Source organism: Triticum aestivum, chromosome 2D (assembly GCF_018294505.1).
Source record: "Triticum aestivum cultivar Chinese Spring chromosome 2D, IWGSC CS RefSeq v2.1, whole genome shotgun sequence".
Classification (NCBI taxonomy): Eukaryota; Viridiplantae; Streptophyta; class Magnoliopsida; order Poales; family Poaceae; genus Triticum; species Triticum aestivum.
In genome coordinates this window covers 137,406,547-137,422,161 of record NC_057799.1, presented here as the reverse complement: position 1 = coordinate 137,422,161, position 15,615 = coordinate 137,406,547, and positions in this window count along the sequence as shown.

Here is a 15,615-nt window from a genome sequence, read left to right as displayed (position 1 = left end):
GACTCCCTCAGCGAGCATGCCAACGTGAAGGCCGAGGCATCCCTTGCAACCTCACACGAGACCAGTGCCCGAGCCTTGGAGGAGGCCAGGGAGGCTGACCACCGCCACGAGGTCGCAGAGAAGCGTAGGCAGGAGCTCCAAGCCCTGAACGCCTCCCTGGAGCAGCAGGTCGAGGCCCGTTGGGCTGTTTTGGCGTCGATAAAGGGGGCGCCTTCTGAAGAGGAGGAGATCTTAAGGCGCGAGGAAGCGCTGGTGCTGGAGGCCATGGAGCACAGCCTCGAGCTTGAACGGTTGGAGACGAGCGGGCGCCAGGTCGCCTAGGCGGAGGACGCCGCAAGCGCGCGAGAGGCCAGGATCCAGGAGGAGATTGACCACAGGGTGGCCAAGGGCCATGCAGATCTTGCCAACAGATACGACCTGAAGTTGAAGCTCTTGGAAGCCGTAGCTGAGGGTAGAACCGCTGCCCTCCGGTCGAAGCTGAATGAAGCGGAGCAGCGTGAGAAGGCCGCTGCTGCGGCCTTGATCTCCGTTCAGGCCGAGTTGGCCTCCGCCCGTGTTGAGCTGCTCCCGCTTCAGCGGCGAGTTACCGACGCCAGGTCCTTCGCGCAGCAGAGCAGGGAATAGGCGCTCCGCCGACTGACGTTACTGCGCAAGCACACTCCCATGCTCCGGGACCTCAGGACGAGGGCCAACAGGGCGCTAGGTGTCATCTGCGACGAGCACGCCCCTCACCCCCACGCCGAGGACTATGCCAACCATCTTCGCTTCTTCACCGACGTCATGACGCGCTTGGAGGATCGGGCCGAGAGGGCTCGCGAGCTTGTCGAGGAAAAGAGCCGGGGCCTCCTTGGATGTGCGTTCTTCCGCGTCTTCAGCCATCTTCAGAATGCCGACCCCAACTTCGATTTCAATGCCACCATCGCCCAGTTCCCAGCGTTATCCGGGACAACCAGGCGCGCTGGGTGAACGATAACATGGATGCTCTGGTCAGGGCTTTTGCTTCTGATGACGATGCAGTGGTGGTCGTGGCGGATGAAGGCGGCGTGGTCGATGATGGTGAAGACGACGCCAGCGACGACGCCAGCAGCATGTCTGGGAGCGATTCGGGAGATGCTGCGAGCGACATGTCCGATTGAGCCTATGCTCCTTTGTTCTAAACCTGCGCGCAAAAGCTTGGGCACGACCCTTCAAGATGTAAGAGCATTTTGGGGAGGGGGAGCCCCTCATGTAATCATACTATTGTTTTATTCCTTGAGCCGGACTTAAGACGTGCTTTTGCGAGTCCTCAAGTTTTTCCGCGAGCTTACTGCAGTAACTTACCTCAGTTCAGACAGACCTCGGACTGGTCTTGTGGTTGCCGGTGTGTATTTCTCCCAAGGGGAGTCCTTCCCGGGCCCGCGAGGTGTTGGGCTGCTGAGGATCCTGCTAGTCCGCCCAAGAGGGCCTCGCGAGAAGCGAGCGCCTGAGCACAGCAGGATGCACGCACATGACATGCTCAGCCCCCACTCGTGAGGTCCTCATGAGGGAGGGGTAGCAGGCGCGGGACTCAAAACTAGGCACAGGGCCAGAAAACTCAAGAAACCAATGCGAACAATAAAAATACGCCCCCACACTTGTCAACGAAAATAAAATTTCAAGTTCAAATCCGAAAAGGTGGCAAACCGAGCTACAGAAAAAGGGGTTGAAAGTAAATGGCCACATCCGGCACCTAGCTAGTCTTCTTGTATTCCCACCAGCGCGGAGCTAAGTGCTTTCACAGGCCGTGGGCATAGTCATTGGGGGACAGTGTCGACGGCCAGCGCGGAGCATGGTGCTTCCTCTAGGACGTGGGCGGGAGCCCCCGAGGCCCGAGGGCGGCTCTCCGGAGACTCCGGGGCATGTACAGCCGCACTCATTATTGCGTGAGAGTGTCACGGGCGGAGACCTTCACAGGCGTGAGCCTTGCTTCATATCTCCAGATGAGGGCCCCGCCTTGCGCCACCCTCGACCACCGTTGGGGCGTCCGGAAACCAGGACGGTGCCAAGGGGCAAAGGGGACGCTAGCAGCGCCCTCGGCGACCACGGGCCCTCTGCCAGGGGGAGGGCTCGCCGGCGCCTCACCGGTGGAGGACCTACCTCCGGGCTACGCCTTGCTCCGTGTGGCATGGGGAAGGACCTGGCTCCAGACCCCTCCCGTGCAGCCCCCAGTGCGCTACCCCTGGTTGGAGAAGGGCTGCCGCGCTGGGGTCACCGTCCGTCGCCGTGGCCTGGTTCACCTGCAACCCATGGTTAGCATAAGCTTGCTCCTGAGATATCAGTGGTACCTGCGGTTGTCGTCGTTGGCGGGGTCGGTGAGGCTCCTGGGTGGCCTGTGGGAGGCCTCGGCTTCCAGCATCTCTTCCTGCTAGCCCGGCTCAAAAAACATGTAGGGGCCATCCTCTGGTGTGTACTCCCAATCCACCATGCACGACACATAAGCTTCTGGAATCGCCGCTCCGGGACCCCCACTGAGGCGCCTTGCGCCCCGCACCGCCGGGCCCAGCGCGTCCCCCTAGTGGCCGTAGGGTGGCGCCCCATTGTGTCCGTGCGGGGGAGCGCCAGCACCCGCGCCACCCGGGGGAAACGCAAGAGCGGCCGGATGTTCGACGCCGTCGGCCGTGCTGCCGCTGGTGAACCCTCCTGGTGCGCCTGGGAGAACGTGGGTGCGACGAGGCCCGCCGTGCAATCTGGCCACAACTTGAGACGTAGGTAAGGAGCAGAAAGCCGGCGTACCCCTAGATGCGGCGTCCAACAGCTCAAAGACGCGCTCCAGCAATGCATCACAGCCGCTCTTCCCCAGCCGGCACCGCAGCAGCTCCCGTGCCACTATGAGCGCGGCTCGCATGTTCACTTGTTCCCGCCGGGTGTGTGGTACCGTTGCTGTTGTGTAGCTTGAGGCCCTTGCGGCGGCTCGCGCACACCGTGGCGTGAGGGTGGAAGGTGCCGGTCCGTGCCGCCCGCATCCCGCGGTGTTCGGCAGTGTGCGGGCCACCTGGAGTGCGGAGTTGAGGTCTTCTTGGGCGGACAATGCCGCCCTGACGGGCCAAGATGCCCAATGGTCGGCATTGGTCCTTGGGTTGCCGGACATCGGAAACGCGGGGTGTCGGCGGATCAGCTGACGGAAGAGGGGCTTCGGCGCACCCCTACCTGGCACGCAAAACGTCAGATTCTGGGTTCCGGCAAACCCTTGCGGTTCGAACACTGGCATGCGCACGAAGATCTCTCTCCCTAGCTCGCTCTCGCAACGTTCTCAAGGCCTAGCTCGACGAACCCAAAGAACAAGAGACACGAGGGTTTATACTGGTTCGGGCCACCGTTGTGGTGTAATACCGTACTCCAGTGTGGTGTGGTGGATTGCCTTGTTGGCTGGGGATGAACAAGTACAAGGGATGAACAGCCTCCTAAGGAGAGGTGTTCTTGAGCTCGGTGAGCTGGTGTGTGCGAGGATGGTCTGAATGATCCGTCCCCTCCTATGGTGGTCGCTAGTCCTATTTATAGAGGCCCTGGCCCTCTTCCCAAATATCAGGCGGGAAGGGATCCCACAACGACCAATTTGAAGGGGGACAACTAGTACAAGTTATCCTGACAAAAGGTGGTCTTCACCTGCCAAAGGCTCCAGTGGTGACGCCGTTGTGGGCTCCGCGGCGACCTCCATCCTGCTGGTCTTGGTCTCATTGCACCAATATGGAAACCTTGGCCTGATGCCTCTGGACTCCTCGCCAGCACTTGCCCCTTTAGCACCAATGAGGCAACGGGTGCTCTGCGCCCGCTGGCGCCCGCCTAGCCTTGGTCGTCACAGCTCACATCACGTGCACCTCGCGAGGTGCCCCTTGCATAGATATCTCCGCTCCTCGGGAGCCAGTCTAGGGAGGCTGCCCCTGAGGAGGTCTTGCATCGTCCGCCTCGCAAGGCTTGGCCCCTCGCGAGGGTCTTGAGTGGTTGTTGATGAATATGGGCCGTACCAGGCCAGTTGATGGGCTACGCCCTGGGCCACAGGCAGGCAAGTCTGGGTACCCCCGTTCCCAGGACGCCAACACCACCGAGTTGACATGTCAGTCCCATCGAAAAGCCTAATGTTCACATTTTGAACTAAATCGGTCTGACCGAGTTTCATGATTCGGTCCCATCGAGTTTGGTAAATTGTGTATAATGGTTAGATTTTGTGTGGAGGCTATATATACCCCTCCACCCACTCTTCATTCATGGAGAGAGCCATCAGAACGTGCCTACACTTCCATCATACATTTTCTGAGAGAGAACCACCTACTCATGTGTTCAGACCAAGATATTCCAATTCAACCACAAGGATCTTGATCTCTAGCCTTCCCCAAGTTGCTTTCCACTCAAATCATCTTTCCACCAAATCCAAATCTGTGAGAGAGAGTTGAGTGTTGGGGAGACTATCATTTGAAGCACAAGAGCTAGGAGTTCACCATCATCACACCATCTATTACCTTTTGGAGAGTGGTGTCTCCTAGATTGGTTAGGTGTCACTTGGGACCCTCCGTCAATATTGTGGAGTTGAACCAAGGAGTTTTTACGGGCAAGGAGATCGCCTACTTCGTGAAGATCTACCCTAGTGAGGCAAGTCCTTCGTGGACGATGGCCATGGTGGGATAGACAAGGTTGCTTCTTCGTGGACCCTTCGTGGGTGGAGCCCTCCGTGGACTTGCGCAGCCGTTACCCTTCGTGGGTTGAAGTCTCCATCAACGTGGATGTACGATAGCACCACCTATCGAAACCGCGGAAAAAATCTCCGCATCTATATTGCGTTTGCACCCTCCAAACTCCTCCCTTTACCTTCATGTGCAATGTTTTACATTCCACTGCTATACTCTTAGACTTGCATGTGTAGGTTGATTGCTTGACTTGTGCTAAGTTGCTAAAATCTGCCAAGACTTAAAATTGGGAAAAGGATAGATTTTATTTGGTCAAGTAGCCTAATCACCCCCCCTCTAGACATACTTTCGATCCTACACTCATGTTCTATTACGGGCTAGATTTCCACGATATAGCCCCGAATTCATTCCTCAACATCTCGACGTTCATCGTCGTGTGCGAGGTGTTCCTTCGCATTCCCCCCCCCCACTTCGGCCTGTGGCTCAAGGTCTTCAACGTGAAGCCAAAAGTGGTCGAGGGTCGGCACATGGAGTGTGGCGGTGCCATGGTGAGCAAGCTCCCTAACGTCACCTGGCCCAATGGGACTGTCGGTGTCAAAACCGGCGGATCTCGGGTAGGGGGTCCCGAACAGTGCGTCTGAGGTCGATGGTAACAGGAGACAGGGGACACAATGTTTACCCAGGTTCAGGCCCTCTCTATGGAGGTAATACCCTACTTCCTGCTTGATTGATCTTGATGAATATGAGTATTACAAGAGTTGATCTACCACGAGATCGTAATGGCTAAACCCTAGAAGTCTAGCCTGTATGACTATGGTTATGAATCCCCCCTCCGGTCTAAGCTCTCCGGTTTATATAGACACCGGAGAGATCTAGGGTTACATAAGGTCGGTTACAGACAAAGGAATCTTCATAATCGGTCGCCAAGCTTGCCTTCCACGCCAGGGAGAGTCCTATCCGGACACGGGTGCAGTCTTCCGTCTTCATATCTTCACAGCCCATCAGTCCGGCCCATGGCTTAACAGGCCGGACGCCCGAGGACCCCTTAATCCAGGACTCCCTCAGGGACCTTCATAGAAACCGTGAAGGGATGGCAACATGAGTGGTTCTACATCACGGAACCTCGTGACACCACATGGGCCGCCACTCATGAATTCAAATCCGGTCCTCCAATGCGGCTTACATCATGGATCAAAAAGGGCCTGGACTAGGCGTCGTCCGATGAGGTGATGACACTGCAGAAGCGGGTCCAAAGCATGATAGATAAGAACACCAACCTTGCCAATGTGATCCAGGTGATGCTTTTTCGCAGGATTCTCCCCTGCCAGCGCCGGACTCTCCATATGTGGGAGTTTGATCTGGCCAGTCCCCGGACCTTGCAGCGGTTCTTCAGCACAACGCACGAAGATATATGGAAGCTGCTTTTCAAGGCCCATAAGTCGTGGCTGAAAATGACCGATGAGCTCGGCCTCGACCGCGCTCATCCGACTACTCCAGTAAGTTTTTCAGATTTCCAAACATATCCTCAACTTATTGATCCAAGGAGCATACTAAGCCTTCCCCTTATTCTTCAGGGCTGGACCAAGAAGGCGGAGTGGATTCGGTGTCCGGCTCCATTGCCCAAAGACCCAGCTATTCCTCTTCTGACAAAGATGCTTGTTCCGGCGCCGTACCACGTGCCGGAGAAGAAGGCCAAGAAGAATGGCAAGGAGGCCAGAAGTGGCCTTCGCCGTAAAGGTACTTCGGACATAACGTCCGAAGATACCGAAGCTCCCTCCTCCCACTAGGGAGACGAAGATGAAGAAGAAGAGGAGGAGATCAATTCTCCCCTTAAGGAAGGAAAGAAGAAAAGGGGGGCTTCCGCGGACCTAGAGGAGGAGGCGTCCAAGAAGGGGAAACTCTCCCTTTCGGACGATTCGGAATCGGACGTCGAAGCCGTCCCCGAATGGAACCCCTGGCCGAAGCCCCTAGCCGAATCGTAAGTATTCAAGTATAATGTATATATTCGGCTTTTTATAAATTGTAGGGTGATATATCATCTATGTTTTCCAGTCCGGCTCATGTTCTCCCGCAACAATCATTGTCTTTGGGGAATTCTTTGGCGCCGGAGATGATGGAGAGCGAGTCGCCTCCACGAGCCTCCCCTCCACATGCCACGGATGACACCGAGGTGTTATCCCAAAGGACCTCTCCGGGCCAGGGAGAAGTGCGGAGGGCCGTTGAAACGTCGCCAGAGGGCAATGCCTCGTTGGCCGGAAACATGGAGGGCGTAATCCCCATGGAGAGTGACGGCGGGGGCCTTGACCAGTCCGGCCACCAGCCGAATATTGCTCCAAAGTCCCACATGGCTGCGGACCCGAGCGAGCAGCCCCCTTCGAAAGAGAGGGGAGTGCCGACTCCACCGACGACATCCATCAATCCGGAGGCGCCGGATACATTGAGGGAAGCACTTCACCGTGCTTCCATCGTGCATGAACACCGTGCCCTGGGTATGATGGTTGAAAAGGTTCAGTCCGCCAAAAGTGGACTGAATGAATCGTTCACTAGCCCTAACAGGCTTTGAGGTACGTGATGTAATATTTGTGGTCGCTTTTGCCTGTATAATCATACAACTGTGTATAGATAGTAGCCCCTGAGACTATGTTCGGCTTTTTGAAGAAAGGGCCGGATGATACGTCTCCAACGTATCTATAATTTTTTATTGTTCCATGCTACTATATTATCTGTTTTGGATGTTTAATGGGCTTTAATATACCTTTTTTATATTATTTTTGGGACTAACCTATTAACCGAAAGCCCAGTGCAAATTGCTATTTTTTGCCTATTTCAGTGTTTCGCAGAAAAGGAATATCAAACGGAATGAAACCTTCACGAGGATCGTTTTTTGAACAAACACAATCCAGGAGACTTGGAGTGGACGTCAAGGAAGCAGCAAGGAAGACACAAGGCAGGAGGGCGCGCCCCAGGGGGGTGGGCGTGCCCCCCACCCTCGTGGGCCCCTTGCAGCTCCACCGACCTACTTCTTTCGCTTATATATACTCTTATACCCTAAAACCTTCGGGGAGAGCCACGAAACACCTTTTCCACCGCCGCAACCATCTGTACCCGTGAGATCCCATCTTGGGGCCTTTTCCGGCGACCTGCCGGAGGGGGATTCGATCACGGAGGGCTTCTACATCAACACCATAGCCTCTCCGATGATGTGTGAGTAGTTTACCACAGACCTTCCGGTCCATAGTTATTAGCTAGATGGCTTCTTCTCTCTCTTTGTATCTCAATACAAAGTTCTCCTCGATTCTATTGGAGATCTATTTGATGTAACTCTTTTTGCGGTGTGTTTGCCGAGATCCGATGAATTGTGGGTTTATGAACTTGATTATCTATGAATATCATTTGATTCTTCTTTTAATTCTTATATGCATGATTTGATATCTTTGCAAGTCTCTTCAAATTATCCGTTTAGTTTGGCCTACTAGATTGATCTTTCTTGCAATGGGAGAAGTGCTTAGCTTTGGGTTCAATCTTGCGGTGTCCTTTCCCAGTGACAGCAGGGGCAGCAAGGCACGTATTGGATTGTTGCCTTCAAGGATAAAAAGATGGGGTTTATATCATATTGCTTGAGTTTATCCCCATACATCATGTCATCTTGCCTAATGCGTTACTCTGTTCTGATGAACTTAATACTCTAGATGCATGCTGGATAGCGGTCGATGTGTGGACTAATAGTAGTAGATGCAGAATCGTTTTGGTCTACTTGACATGGACGTGATGCCTATATTCATGATCTTTGCCTTAGATATCATCATAACTATGCGCTTTTCTATCAATTGCTCAGCAGTAATTTTTTCACCCACCGTAATACATGCTATCTTGAGAGAAGCCACTAGTGAAACCTATGCCCCGGGGTCTACTTTACATCCTATAAGTTTCCAATATACAATTCTAGTTTACTACTTATTTTGCAATCTTTATTTTCCAATCTATACCACAAAAATACCAAAAATATTTATCTTATTATCTTTATCAGATCTCACTTTTGCAAGTGGCCGTGAAGGGATTGACAACCCCTTTATCGTGTTGGTTGCAAGCTTTTAATTTGTTTGTGCAGGTACTAGGCGACTTGCGTGTAGTCTCCTACTGGATTGATACCTTGGTTCTCAAAAACTGAGGGAAATACTTACACTACTTTGCTACATCACCCTTTCCTCTTCAAGGGAAAACCAACGCATGCTCAAGAGGTAGCAAGAAGGATTTCTGGCGCCGTTGCCGGGGAGATCTATGCACAAGTCAAGACATACCAAGTACCCATCACGAACTCTTATCCCTCACATTACATTATTTGCCATTTGCCTCTCGTTTTCCTCTGCCCCACTTCACCTTTGCCTTTTCTTCGCCCTTCTTCCGTTCGTCCTTTTGTTTGCTCGTGTTGCCATGTACCTTTTTGCTTGCATCTTTGCTTGCTAAAAGTTTATGGATCCTCATAAACATGCTAATCTCTTTAAGAGATCCAATTATGATGAACCTATTGCTAGTGAGTTGAGTGCACTAGATTATCTTTATGAGGTTTTGCTTGAAATTCGTGAACCTGAAAAGTGTGATGAATTACTTTATGAAGCGATTCACGATAGATCTTTGAATAAAAATCATGATTGCAATGATTTTCTTATAAATTCTATTGATATAAATTGTGCTAATAATATGCAAAACCCTAAGCTTGGGGAAGCTAGTTTTGCTATGTCCTCTACTTGTTGCAATGATCATGATTGGGGTGATTCTTCTTATGATCTTGAAAATTTATTTAAGCCCCATGATGAATATGAGATTGATAATAATGTTTGCAATAATATTGAAAGTCAGTTTTGAATAGTGTCAACTTTAGATCCCACATATTTGGAGAATGTTCAATTTTATGATAAAAGTGGGTTTGGAGAGGTCATGACTTTAGTTAATGTTAATCCCACTATTTTGGAAGAGTGTCAACTTTGCATATATTTGGATCTTGTTAAGAATATGTTTTGCGATAACTATATTGTTTAATTTGCTTATGATCCTACATGTAGTTATTATGAGAGAGGAAAATATGGTTGTAGAAATGTTTATCTTACTAAATTACCTCTCGTCATGTTGAGATTGCTATCGTCTCTTTCTTCTTCCTTGCATATGCTAATTTTTGCTTGCTATGATAATTTGTTTGCTTATAAAATGACTATGCATAGGAAGTATGTTAGACTTAGATGTGTTTATCACGTGCTATATGATGCTCTCTTTGTGCTTCAATTCTTGTCTTTCATGTGAGCATCATTAAAATTATCAATTACTGGGTAGGGGCGTTAAACGATAGCGCTTGTTGGGAGGCAACCCAATTTTATTTTTGTTCCTTGCTTTTTTATGTTTAGTAATAACTAATTCATCTAGCCTCTGTTTAGATGTGGTTTTATGTTTTAATTAGCGTTTGTGCCAAGTAGAACCTTTGGGAAGACTTGGGTGAAGTCTTTGTGATCTTGCTGTAAAAAGCAGAAACTTTAGCGCTCACGGGATTAGCTGCAATTTTTTACTGGAGAGTGATTTTAGGTTGATTCATTTTGCAGATGATTAAAATATAAATTCCTCACGTCCACCAATTTATTTAATAATTTTGGAGTTACATAAGTATATGTTTGATAAAGATTGCTACAGACTGTTCTGTTTTTTACAGATTCTGTTTATCGTGTGTTGTTTGCTTATTTTGATGAATCTATGGCTAGTATCGGGGGGTATGAACCATAGAGAAGTTGGAATACATTATGTTTAACACCAATATAAATAAATAATTAGTTAATTATAGTACCTTAAGGTGGTGGTTTGTTTTCTTATAGTAACGGAGCTCATGAGATTTTCTGTTGAGTTTTGTGTTGTGAAGTTTTCAAGTTTTTGGGTAAAGATTTGATGGATTATAGAATAAGGAGTGGCAAGAGCCTAAGCTTGGGGATGCCCAAGGCACCCCAAGGTAAAATTCAAGGACAACCAAAAGCCTAAGCTTGGGGATGCCCCGGAAGGCATCCCCTCTTTCATCTTCGTCTATCGGTAACTTTACTTGAGGCTATATTTTTATTCACCACATGATATGTGTTTTTCTTGGAGCGTCTTGTATGATTTGAGTCTTTGATTTTTAGTTTACCACAATCATCCTTGCTGTACACAAATTTTGGGAGAGACACACATGAATCGGAATTTATTAGAATACTCTATGTGCTTCACTTATATCTTTTGAGCTAGATAATTTTGCTCTAGTGCTTCACTTATATTTTTTAGAGCAAGGTGGTGGTTTTATTTTATAGAAATTATTGATCTCTCATGCCTAACTTATATTAGTTTGAGAGTCTTTTAGAACAGCATTGTAATTTTCTTTGGCTATAAAATTAGTCCTAATATGATAGGCATTCAAGATGGGTATGATAAAAACTTTCATATAGAGTGCATTGAATACTATGATACTTGATATATGTTTTGAGATATAAAGGTGGTAATGTTAGAGTCATGCTAGTTGGGTAATTGTGAAATTGAGAAATACTTGTGTTAAAGTTGGCAAGTCCCGTAGCATGCATGTATGGTAAACGTTGTGTGACAAATTTGAAGCATGGGGTGTTCTTTGAGTGCTTTCCTTATGAGTGGCGGTCGGGGACGTGCGATGGTCTTTTCCTACCAATCTATCCCTCTAGGGGCATGCATAGTAGTACTTTGATTCAAGGGCTAATAAACTTTTGCAATAAGTATATGAGTTCTTTATGACTAATGTGAGTCCATGGATTATACGCACTCTTACCTTTCCGCAATTTGCTAGCCTCTACGGTACCGTGCATTGCCCATTCTCACCTCGAGAGTTGGTGCAAACTTCACCGATGCATCCAAACCCCGTGATACGATACACTCTATCACAGATAAGCCTCCTTATATCTTCCTCAAAACAGCCACCATACCTACCTATTATGGCATTTTCATAGCCATTCCGAGATATATTGCCATGCAACTTTCCACCGTTCCGTTTATTATGACACGCTCCATCATTGTCATATTGCTTTGCATGATCATGTAGTTGACATCGTATTTGTGACAAAGCCACTTTCATAATTCTTTCATACATGTCGCTCTTGATTCATTGCATATCCCGGTACACCGCCGGAGGCATTCACATAGAGTCATATTTTTGTCCTAGTATCGAGTTGTGATATTGAGTTATGAGTAAATAAAGGTGTGATGATCATCATTATTAGAGCATTGTCCCATGTGAGGAAAGAATTATGGAGACTATGAAAAAAAGAGGCCAAATAAGCCCAAATAAAAAAAAGAGGCCAAAGAATCCCAAACAAAAAAAATGAGAGAAAAAAAGAGAAGGGACAGTGTTACTATCCTTTTTCCACACTTGTGCTTCAAAATAGCACCATGATCTTCATGATAGAGAGTTTCTTATTTTGTCACTTTCATATACTAGTGGGAATTTTTCATTATAGAACTTGGCTTGTATATTCCAATGATGGGCTTCCTCAAAATGCCCTAGGTCTTAGTGAGCAAGCAAGTTGGATGCACACCCACTTAGTTTCTTTTGATGAGTTTGCATACACTTATAGCTCTAGTGCATCCGTTGCATGGCAATCCCTACTCCTCGCATTGACATCAATTGATGGGCATCTCCATAGCCCGTTGATTAGCCGCGTCAATGTGAGACTTTCTCCTTTTTTGTCTTCTCACATAACCCCCATCATCATATGCTATTCCACCTATAGTGCTATATCCATAGCTTGCGCTCATGTATTGCGTAAGGGTTGAAAAGGCTGAAGCGCGTTAGAAAGTATGAACCAATTGCTCGGCTTGTCATCGGGGTTATGCATGATGGGAGCATTTTGTGTGACGAAAATGAAGCATGGCCAAACTATATGATTTTCTAGGGATAAGCTTTCTTTGGCTATGTTATTTTGATAAGACATAATTGCTTGGTTAGCATGCTTGAAGTATTACTATTTTTATGTCAATATTAAACTTTTATCTTGAATCTTTTGGATCTGAACATTCACGCCACAATAAAGAGAATTACATTGAAAATTATGTTAGGGAGAATTCCACATAAATTTTTTGGTTTTTATCATTTACCTACTCGAGGACGAGCAGGAATTATGCTTGGGGATGCTTGATACGTCTCCAACATATCTATAATTTTTTATTGTTCCATGCTATTATATTATATGTTTTGGATGTTTAATGGGCTTTAATATACCTTTTTCATATTATTTTTGGGACTAACCTATTAACCGAAAGCCCAGTGAAAATTGTTGTTTTTTTGCCTATTTCAGTGTTTCGCAAAAAAGGAATATCAAACGGAATCCAAATGGAATGAAACCTTCGCGAGGATCATTTTTGGAACAAACGGAATCCAGGAGACTTGGAGTGGACGTCAAGGAAGCAGCGAGGAAGCCACGAGGCAGGAGGGCGCGCCCCCACCCTCATGGGCCCCTCGCAGCTCCACCGACCTACTTCTTTCACCTATATATACTCTTATACCCTGAAACCTTCGGGGAGAGCCACGAAACACCTTTTCCACCACATCAACCTTCTGTACCCATGAGATCCCATCTTGGGGCCTTTTCCGACGATCTGCCGGAGGGGGATTCGATCACGGAGGGCTTCTACATCAACACCATAGCCTCTCCGATGATGTGTGAGTAGTTTACCACAGACCTTCGGGTCCATAGTTATTAGCTAGATGGCTTCTTCTCTCTCTTGGGATCTCAATACAAAGTTCTCCTCGATTCTCTTGGAGATCTATTCGATGTAACGCTTTTTGCAGTGTGTTTGCTGAGATCCGATGAATTGTGGGTTTATGAACTTGATTATCTATGAATATTATTTGATTCTTCTCTGAATTCTTATATGCATGATTTGATATCTTTGGAAGTCTCTTCTAATTATCGGTTTAGTTTGGCCTACTAGATTATCTTTCTTTCAATGGGAGAAGTGCTTAGCTTTGGGTTCAATCTTGCGGTGTCCTTTCCCAGTGACAGCAGGGGCAGCAAGGCACGTATTGTATTGTTGCCATCGAGGATAAAAAGATGGGGTTTATATCATATTGCTTGAGTTTATCCCTCTACATCATGTCATCTTGCCTAATGCGCTACTCCGTTCTTATGAACTTAATACTCTAGATGCATGCTGGATAGCGGTCGATGTGTGGAGTAATAGTAGTAGATGCAGAATCGTTTCGGTCTACATGACATAGACGTGATGCCTATATTCATGATCATTGCCTTAGATATCATCATTACTATGCGCTTTTCTATCAATTGCTCGACAGTAATTTGTTCACCCACCGTAATACATGCTATCTGGAGAGAAGCCACTAGTGAAACCTATGGCCCCCGGGTCTACGTTACATCATATAAGTTTCCAATCTACAATTCTAGTTTACTATTTATTTTGTAATCTTTATTTTCCAATCTATACCACAAAAATACCAAAAATATTTATCTTATTATCTTTATCAGATCTCACTTTTGCAAGTGGCAGTGAAGGGATTGACAACCCCTTTATCGCGTTGGTTGCAAGGTTCTTATTTGTTTGTGCAGGTACTAGGCGACTTGCGTGTAGTCTCCTACTGGATTGATACCTTGGTTCTAAAAAACCAAGGGAAATACTTACGCTACTTTGCTGCATCACGCTTTCCTCTTCAAGGGAAAACCAATGCATGCTCAAGTGGTAGCACCGGATAGAGGGTCGAATATTCCGGAGGTAACATACTTGTCTATTTTGGTGAACAGGCTTCGCTGCTAGCAGCTTCAGCCAAGAACGCGGAAGTTTCCGAACTCCAGCGGAAACTGAAGTTGGCTGATGATGAGATCGACCGTATTAACAAGCGATTCGATGAGGCCCAAGGTATGCTTTTTAAAAGATCCCTACAAGCCTGAATTATAATGCAAACTCAGAGTTTTAAGCTCATGCGCAACTAGTAATGATTGTAGGCAACGCGACCGAGGTCGAGGACCTCAAGAGTGCCCTTGCCGAAGCCAAGGAGGAGGCAAGGGTAAGCAAAGCAGCCGCAGAGAAGGTGGCTGCGGATGTGGAGGCCGAAAAGGCCGCCCGCCTTAAGTATGAGGCGAGGGTGACTGAAGTAGAGCAAGCGCTCCAGGAGGCCGCCACCAAGTGTGTGTCCTTGGAGGAGAGTAACAAGGCCCAAGCGGCCGAACTCACCAAGGCTCTTCAAGCTGCGAAGGAGGCGCGGTCCGAGTCCCGGGCTGATCGCGAGGAGATTAAGCAAGCCGGGCAGATAGCGGCTGGTAAGCATTTTCTTTTACAGAGTATATTCGGCGGTCGAAGATATGCTTTGCTAAATCGACTGTGGAGTGCTCCAAACACTTTTGCGGATCTCCCAAGGAGTGATGCTGCTGCCGCCCAATATTTCCGTGCCCAAGATGGGAACGCGGCGGAGAAGCTCTTCTGGTCACAGTATTTGGCGCCGGAGCGACTAGCGCTGCTCAATAATAAAATGATGCAGCTCACAGGATGTCCGGTTTGGCCATGAAGGACATCATAGTCCAGTTGTGGCCAGCCGGACCCATTCTGAGCAGCGACTTTGGCCTGGTCAAGTGACACAGCGACGCCTTGCCCTGATGAGAGGCAGTAAAGCGCTCGGCATGAATTAAGGGCGCGCGGATGGCCTTTGCCCGTGTCAAGATGCACTGGGCAAAGATGAAGGCCGCCAGCGTGGCCGTTGAAGGACCACCCGGAGACAAGGTTCTCCGTACGCCGGAGCGCAACTTCGACGATGTCCTTGAGGGTGCCCGTTTGATAGAGGGTCAATGCTCGAAGGATATTATGTTCAAGTTAATGTATCCGAGCCACCCAGGCATTTTATCATAAACCGAGGCTTTTGTAAATATATTTGTGCCTGTGATCTTGAATTACTTCTCCTCCTGTGCGGCCGTTTGTATCTTTGAGAGTTTGCCAGTCGTTG